We start from the raw sequence: 9,740 nt of genomic DNA, 5'->3' as shown, positions 1-9,740 counted from the left end.
TAATAAGTCAATATAAAACAGAGAATGCTCTTTAATTGACTGCTTCATGGCTTCCAATACGTTAAAATGCACCTTATCGTCTCCTATCTCCAATGTCAATGATCTTGCATGCACATCTATCTTCGTTCGTGCTGTCACCATGAAGGGTCTTTGATGAGTGCATATTTATGCCCAATTTATGCTTTAAAATTCAAAGTTTTTATGAGATTCTTGTTCTTTAATGATTGATTTAAAGTGAATTTGTGGCGATTGGATTTATTGGGTTTGGAAGTTAAAGAGACGTAAAAAGTAATTTTTAGCGCATAAATTATTCTTGGATGTCACAATGTTTGTTAATGCAGCTAAAATTAAAGTTTAATTGATTGAAAGCTGGAAGATAAGTGGCCCAAATTGCAAATTAAGACCCAAAATCAGATTTTGTTTGGAAAATAATATACAAATGGGCCAGACATGCACTCTTTACCCTTGCACCTCCTAAAATTTCCTACATACATTCCTATTTCTGAAATGGGCAATAAACCCAACACTAAGCCTTCTCTCTTACAACCCTAAATTTCCCTAAACACACCACTCCTAAATCAAACCCACCAGATGTTGCCATGTTAATGATCCTTGCATTCACCATTCATCCAATGACAGAATGCCACATCAGTAGCCCTGTCACATCACCTTCCACATCATCACCATCTTCTCTAACAACAGAACCCTAATCCAGCCAAACCCTAGACGCCGCCCAACCATCTTCGCCAACAGCCATCACCACAACCCTCCCCAGATCGCCATAGTGCTTCCATCATCCGCGAGAATCGTCTCCTTCACCAACCTGCATCAGAAATCGGAACTAGAGAAAGGAAAATTTGTACAATAGTCCAGAACCCAGAAACCCTCGTGGATTCCCCACCGCTACCGCCAGACTCCACGTTCAACCTCCATGGCCGTCGCTGCTTCAACCCAGCAACCTCCATGGTCGTCGCTGCTTCAACTCCATCTTTTAAATAATTTTATCATTATCTAAATCTTTCAGTTATTTGGAAGATATAAGATAAAAGATTTTATCAACAGAATATTCAGAGTCCAAGCCCAATCAAAACCTATATAAAGAGACCCAGAGGAAGCAAACTTCATTCATTCTGAGACTCCTCCACTTGGAAGCATTCATCCACCACTCCTCTCATTTTATTTCATCATGTAATCTACTCCATTCATGGAGGGCTAAGCTCCTAGGCTATTCAACTATAATTTCATTATGGATTCTGAGGTTAAGTTGGATTAATGCAATTGTTTCTTTTGATTATTGATTTGAGTTGCTCTCTTTCAATGTCTTTCATCTCTCAATCATATTAAAAGCAATGATTTTTGCATTATAAAGTGTTTGAATCTACATGCATATTAATTACATGAGTTCAAGGGTTTTTAGGTTTTGTTGAGAATCTACTTTGATTAAATTTAGGAACTTTCATATAATTAAATGGGGTTTTGCTACTAATTGAGAATGTACTTTGATTGGTGGTAATAATTTCAACTATAATTAATTGAGAATTTAATTTGATTAATTAGCTTTTAATTTGGTTAGGATATTTAAGAATAGACATGATTAAACACAATAGAATTTGATCTAGAATGTACTTTGGTTGAATTCATTATGAATAATCTAGAAAGATCTTGCATTTAATTGGGAATCTACTTTGGTTAAATGCATGATCACCCTCAAATTAATTAAGAATGTACTTTAATTAATTTGAAACTTGAACAATAATGAATTGAACAATAATCTGTGGATAACCGATGATGAATCTATTTTGGAAAAACAGTGGAATTAGCCTATTTTATCATAATTATTTCTAAGTTTCCTCTTTGTTCTTCAAACATTAATTCTATTAGCATAATTTCTCACTTTTATTCTTGAGCATTTCATTGCATTCATAAGATTCAAATATTGAAAAGCAATTTTGTATTCGTTGGGAGACGACTCAGGATTACTTTAACCCTATCTACTTTCTTGAATACTACTTGGAAATACTGAAGTTGTCTTAAAAAGTAATATTAATATGATAGCTTCAACGACAGCGTATCAGTCTTCCCAAGATAATAGTTGTTGGACTGATTCCTTCATCATCCTTCATATCCAAGATATAGAAATCTGTAGGAAAAATTAACTTCTCTACTCGGATAAGCACGTCCTCAAGCACACCTGCAGGGTTAACTGTGCTACGGTTGACCATTTGAATGACCACACCCTTAGTCTTAAGAGGTCCCAAAGATAGAGAAGTAAACACTCATAAAGGCATTACATTTATGGAAGCCCCTAAATCTAGCATGACATTATCAAACTTTGAATTTCCAATAACACATGGAACAGAAAACATACATGGATCCTTGCATTTTTGCGGTATTTAAATATGCTTCTTAATCAAGCTTGACACGTTTCTTCCCAAATTCACAATCTCATTATCCCTAATGCGCCTTTTACTTGTGCAAAGTTCTTTAAAAAAATTGGTGTATTTAGGGATTTGCTTAACAGCATCTAGCAAGGGAATGTTGATCTCCACCTTTTTGAAAGTATTTAAGATCTCTTGGTCTAATTCCTCCATTTTTTGTTTCTCTGCTTCAATCGATTTGGATATGGAGGAGGTGGAGAATAAGATGAAGAAAATTTTTTAGAAGAAGAGTTAGAAGATACTAACCTGGATTTATCAGTGGTAGCCTCAGGTGATAGTTCATTTAGCCCTCCATTGTTATCAATATGTGTGTCTTCTTTCTCCTTATCTTCATCTTCTTGGGCTCCCTTAGAGCCTTGTACTTGCTTACCAGTTTTTAAAGTAATAGCACTTATATTTCGTGGCTTGATTGATGTTTGTGCAGGTAGTTTATTTGATTCCTTAGCCTCTAACTTATCCATCCTCTGAGTCAACTCTACAATTGATTTCTGAATTTTGCTCAAGTATTGTCTTCATGAAATCTTGTAGTGACAATTCAGGTTGGGATTGTTGCTTTTGTTGAGGTGGAACATAAGGTTGCCTGTTTTGCTGATACCTATTGGAGGATGAATCTTGATAATTCTGGTATGGTCTATTTCCTTCAAACATGTTTGTAGCAAAAGCTTGAGATGGGTTTTCCACAGTAATTTCTACCAAGCTAGGGCATTCATTAGTATAATGTTCTGTTGAGATGCAAATTCCACATTTCTTGGTAATTTGTGGAGTTGAAGTTTTAACACAAGCTCGAAATCTCATTGAGTTTTCTCTCTAGCTTATTTAATCTTTCATCTATCTTTTTTCATCCAACTGCACCATTTTCGATTTCATGCACTCTCTTCAACATAGTCACTGAATTTTCTCTTGTTCCATACTGTTGATTATCTACTGCCTTCCATTCTATTAGATCTATATCATCCTCTAGTGACTTGTTTAAGAAAGATCTTTCGCTTGTAGTATCTGCTCATGACCTATCTGTTGGACTTAAGCCTTCATAAAAGCTTAAAACGAAATCTTCCATTTGGAGTTAAGGGTATGAAGCACATAGTTTCTTAAATCTTTCCCAATATTAACTAAGATTCTCTCTATCTCTTTGTCTTATGTCTTGGATTTCTTTATGGATGACACATAATTTGGATGCAGGAAAATACTTTTCAAGAGTCTCTCAAGTTTAAATAAAAGATGTAATTAATGTATCTTAATACATATGCTTTGGGGTTAATGCATGTGCTCTGGGAGGCATAAAGAAAGACGTTTTAAGACTAATACAATAATGCACATCCCTAATAACTCATGCTATATAAACATCTTTTGTTTTTTTCCGTTTTCACGTCCTTATTATTACAAACTTTTGTGAAGAGGTTATGGATTTAAAAATAATTTCGATAGATTCCTATATATGAATATTATAAAAAAACTAAGAATTAAATGAATTAAGTTTTCCATAATTTTTTCAAATAAATGCAAAAAAATATATCTAAATAATCAACATTTTTTATAAACCTTTTTTCTTTTCAATTTTCACACACTAGTTACAAACTTGTGTGAAAAGATTATTGAACTAAGAATGATTTACTTTGATTATGTGAGATAAATACCACAAAAAACACCTAAGATTAAAAAAAATTGAAAAAATTAAAAAAAAATGCAACAAATAACCTAGTTGACCAACTAAATTATTTTAAGTTAAATGAAAAAATTCAAAAACTTTTGTTAAATTTAGTTTTTAACAAAAAAAAAAACTCAATAGCAATTAATACATAGATTAAAAAAATACGAAAAATGAATAAAAATTTTAAAGTCATCAAAATATAATAAAAAAATATATTTTATCATTAATTATATTATAATTAAAAAAATATAATCCATACATAATTTTTTAATTAATAAATAATTTCAAAATCAATTTCTTTAAATTTTTAAAATGTAGTGAATGACAGAAAAAAATATTCAAAAATTTAAGGTATAATCAAAATATAATAAAACACAAATATTTTATCATTAACTTTATTATAATCTAAAAATATAATCCATAAATATTCTTAATTAATAAATAATTTCAAAATGAATTTCTTTAAATTTTTGAAACGTAATGAATAGCCAGAAAAAAAGAACCATTAAGTTTAATATAAATATAAATTTTTTCATGTTTGAATAATTATTTTTAAAATAAATTTTAATATAAGTAGTTAATTTTAATAGTTATTAATATATAAATTAAAATTTAAAAATTTATTACAAAATTTAAAAATAATACAAATTAAACACAAAGAAATAATTTTATTATTGATTGTATTATAATTTAAAATATAATACATATTTTTTTTAACTAAAAAATAATTTTAAAGTTAAATACTTAATAAGAACGGTTGAGTAGTGCAAGTGCTAAAACTCAACTTTTCATGGATAAAAAACAAAAGAGAAAACAAAAGAAGGAAATCGGAGCGGGAAACCTGAATTTCCCTTTCTGGAAAAAAGTTTGATATTTATGACCATAAATTCCAAAGTTTGTCATATTCAACCATGGAGGTATTGGAGTGTGATATATGAGAAAAGAAGAAACCTACCTTAATATTAAAAGTATATGTGTTTTGTATTAAGAGTTGTTTCGGTTATAGGCTGAGTGACCAAACTCCTTCACAATTTTGCTTTTTTGCTGTTCGATCTCACTCCAAATTTTGTTGTCTTACTCTTCTGTCTCGAAGGAAACCTGTCAAAGATCCTCCGATGCCAAAGTTAGTGTGTGAATCGTTCGGCAATTCAATAGAATAGTAATAAATGTGCAGTAAATACAACGTACCTACCACTTACCTTTGACTTGTATTTATAGTTTTTGTCATGGGTTTGGGATTAGTGAAAAGTTAATCACGGTCCAATTTTAGCCCAATAGCTCTAATCGCTGCTTACCTTGATCATGGTAAGAAATGACCTAGATAACCTACCGGCCGGTTATTCTACCACCGTCCGGTTAGGCTGATCCTGTGTGGTCTTCCTTAGACAGTCCTGTCCATATGGTACACAAGCCCCCCAAGCCCTAGTGCACATACTGGACGTTGGGTTTAATGGTTGCGGGTGTGTGAGCTCCTTTTGCGGACCGTTCGTCCTTGGTAATGTACTTGTGTTGGTGAGTGCGCCATGTGACTATCGGTTCGACGCTGTAGAAATCCTACGACCCACTAATTTTTTAAAATGGGTTTAGGAGGGAAAACACGTGTCGTGCGCGTGATGGTGGGAGCTGAGGCGTCTCCGCATCCAGACCGTTAATCGTGGTAATTTTTGACGGTGAAGATGCATTGACAGTTATAAAAAATTTTCCTATAAATAGGAGGGTGGGGACGCTGTCATTTTCACTCTCACTTCTTTTTCTTCTGTCTTTAGAGTATTCTTTTTCCCTCAGGTAATAAGTGGCGATCGTCCATGTTGAGTCTTCTTTGGAGTCGTCGGGTAGAAGTGGCGGGGGGTCAACGGGCGGTGATAGCGAGCGTGGTTCTTCTCCGAGCTCGATGTCGTCCTCCTTTTTGGAAGAGTCTGACCGGTCACCGAGGTTAAGCTCTCCTGTACATAATGAGGGTCAGTCGCTAAAGCCTAACTCCCCCACGTATGTGGATAAGAGGATTATCTTCAGGATACCCATCCATCTTCTCAAGGGTGGTATTCCCGTAGATGATGCGCCATTGGATCCGGTTGGTAACGTGACAGCTATTCCGAGGTACGACTAGGTGTCGCATGATGCTAGCTTGTTCGCATCAGAGTAAGGTACTAAGAAGGCACTGGCGTGAAGAATCGGTCGACTCTACATTGTGAGAGATGTAGAGGACTCCCGACTGATACGGGCGGGAGAGAGCAAGAGGAACAAGCTAGTTTATCACGGGAAGGGGTCAAGTCTGGATGATTTCTTTTTCATGTACGCCAATTTTTTCGATCAACTCTGCGTCTGGGTACCTTTTACTATGTTTCAAATGGTCGTTCTCCGGGAGTTGAAAGTTGCTCCTGCACAACTACATCCAAATGCTAGGGCGGTCGTCCAAGCGTTTACGGCGATGTGTTCGGCCATTGGGATTACCCCGACGATCCCGGTTTTCTTTCATTATTTCGATGTTCGCCCGCTCCCCAAGGGTAGGTTGGTTTCTTTGACATCCATCAAAGATAGGACCCTCTTCCGTCCGTACTCTAACTAGTACAAGAATTTCAAGAATCGGTTCTTCAAAATCATCATTGACATGGTCGGCCGTCATGAGTTTCATGACGCGGCGGGAAATTCCTTGTTCCCTTTTATTGGACAAGGAACCCCAAGAAAATAAAAGCCAATACGATTGGTGTAATGAACTGGTCGACTTGGAGGTCGTGCGAATCATCAACGCTCTTCCCCGCCGCCTTTCTGCCTGCGGCTTAGTCGAATGCCTTCGTCATGAGGATTGTGAACGAATGGCGTTCGGTATGGTATTTTATGTTCGATTTGTCTATTTTAATAAGTCGATGTTAACTTAGCTTAATTTTTGTGTGTTTGTCAGATATCATGTATGCTCCTCCTCCCCGCAAATCCAACTTCATGGCTTCGAGGAAAGAAGTCGGTGCTAGCTCCTAGAGCGGCCGGGAACAGGTTGCCCCGACCGCTCTCTGTCCGCCCATCATCAAACGCACATCTTCTACCAATCGGATACCTGTTGTTCCTCCGGTCGGCTCCAAGGCTTCTCCAGCTGCTAATGTTGTGGTTCCTCCAAGCATCGCTACTCGGGAAACAATCCCCCCCAGAACACCCAGTTGTATTCCTAGATCCATCTTCTAAAGCGGCCACATCCTCCATCCAACCCCTCGTCAAGAAGAGGAAGGGGCACAAAGAGGGGGAAAGATCTACTTCCAAGAAGGGGCGAAAAGAGAACGAGGGATCCTCCTCTCGGTCGGCTTCCAAGAAAGGGCGCAAAGGGAAAGAGGGATCCTCCTTCCGACCGCTTCCGAATGGGGTATTCAGCCCTACGTTCAGCATAAAAAAACGGACAAATTTCCACATGAGTTCTACACACCGGGCTTGATCGAGCCCCTGTTGGAGTCGGAGTTGACCACGCGATGTTGGAGATGTCTACCCGGGCGGCTTCTCTAGCCTAGTATCTCAGGGAATATGCTGATCATAGAGGAGCGAAGGACGTCCGAGCTGAGCTGCTATCTGAGAAGAAGATTTATGATGATCTTCGGGCGGCTAATGAGGAGGTACTTTTGGCTCAGGATGAGTCCGATAAGAAAAATGACGAGCTTCAAGTCGAGCTCGATGAGGCCAAGGAAAAACTAGCTGGTACCATTAATCGGCTTCGTGATGCCCGGGCGAACTATGACTGGCTGGTGGAGGAGTGCGGGCAACTAAAGGTGGTAGTTGCTCGCCAAAAAATAATGGAGAGTGGGCTTATCCAGAAAAATCGGGCACTGGCAGACGATTTGACGAAAGCCAAAGAGAAGATATCCAAGTTAGAAGCGGGTATCGTGTTCGAGCATGAGGAGGGTTTCAACCAAGCTCTTCGCCAAGCGTCCGTCTTGATGGGGTTCAAGGAGCCTTTTGCCCTGGGTTTTGACATAGAGAAGGATGTGTTCGACGGGGTCCTGGTCCCCCTCGAGTCATCGGCTACCGAGGAGACGCAAATGGATTTGGAGAATCCTCCGAACGTTGAGGCCTTGGATAAAGAGGTTGAGGTTGAAGATGTTGAAGACGAAGAGGCCGGTGACGCCGAAGGGGTTAATGCTGCCGTTGATGATGACGGTCATGGTGCCGAATAGAGTTTTTAATTTCGTATGTTAGGGGTTCTTTTTTTTTTTGTTAAAAATTTTGATGTAATCATTCGTGTGGCCGGGCGGCCAACATCTTAACGTGTTTAGGCATTGGCTTTACCGGCCCGCTACTGACTTTTTGTATACCCCCATATACATCAATACAATTTCTTCTTTCCGATTCGCTTGTTATTATTATTTTTCTGCCGGTCGTTTGATTTTATTATCTTGCTATCTTTGTCAATGACTTCTATCGATAGAAATTCATATGTAAAATCCGCATTTCGTCATACGCACCGGGTGGATTGTTCTCCTAGGAGGAACTTTTCATTCTCCATCCGGCCAAGTTGACAGTGATTCCGTTTAGAACTCGTTGTTCATCAACTTGAAATTTTGCGCAATCCAGACGGTAGTGGTTCTATGAGAAGAACTCATCGTTCGCCGCCCGGCCAAGCCGATAGGGGCTCTGTTTGGAACTTGTCGTTCATCAACTTGGACTTTCTCACAATCCGGGCGGTAGTGGTTCCATGGGAAGAACTCGTCGTTCACCGCCCGGCCAAGTTAACAGTGGTTCTGTTTGGAACTCGCCGTTCATCAACTTGGATTTCTTTTTTATTAAACGCTTATTGGATTATGTCCTTATCATAGAGATCTTTGCCAAAAGTGGGACGCCCTGTCATTGTATTAATCATCCCAAAAGAAAATGTACAATCTGAAATAACTATTAACTGAAATAAAATTTGAGGTGAGTGGCGTTCCAAGTGCTTGGAATGGGGCGTCCGTCCGGATACGAGAGTCTGTAAGCTCTGTTGCCCAAGGCCTCTATAATTCGAAAAGGTCCCTCCCACTTGGCTGCAAGTTTGTTGTGAGTGGTCGTTCGTCGTGCTTCCCTAGTCTTTCTCGACACCAAATCGCCCTTCTGAAAGCTCATAGGTCGGATCTTAGAGTTATACCTTCTTTCCACCATTCGCCTACACGCTTCCGCCCTTAAAACTGCTCGATCTCTCCGCTCCTCCAGGGTGTCAAGCTCTACCTGCAACTCCACGTCATTGAACTAAAGGTTCTCTATCTGGCGCCGTAAAGAAGGTTCTCCCAACTCGACCGGCAACATGGCGTCAGTACCGTATGTCAAGTTGAAGGGCGTCTCTCCGATTGTTTTGTGTGGGGTACACCTATAAGCCTATAGCACTTCCAAGAGCTCATCAATCCATGCTCCGTTCTTCTTGCCCAATCGTTTCTTTAGTTCGCCCACGATTGTCTTGTTCACTGCCTCCACCTGGCCGTTTGTCTGAGGATGCTCCACCGAACTAGTGACGTGTTTGATTCCCACACGTGAACAGATCGTAAGGCCCACACCTGACGCTTCCGAGCAGACGACGAAGATCCTCCCCCATGAAACTGTCGGATATTGTGTTGATATGCCCCTGTAGGGGACGGTCATGGATCCTACTGCGGCTCCTGCTTCGCCGACTCTCAGATCGTGGGTGATCGGTTCGGTCATGCCTAGACCTT

This window comes from Vigna angularis, chromosome 6, assembly GCF_016808095.1.
Source record: "Vigna angularis cultivar LongXiaoDou No.4 chromosome 6, ASM1680809v1, whole genome shotgun sequence".
In the NCBI taxonomy this organism is placed as follows: domain Eukaryota; kingdom Viridiplantae; phylum Streptophyta; class Magnoliopsida; order Fabales; family Fabaceae; genus Vigna; species Vigna angularis.
The sequence above is the reverse complement of the archived record's forward strand: the minus strand, read 5'-3'. Positions refer to the sequence as shown.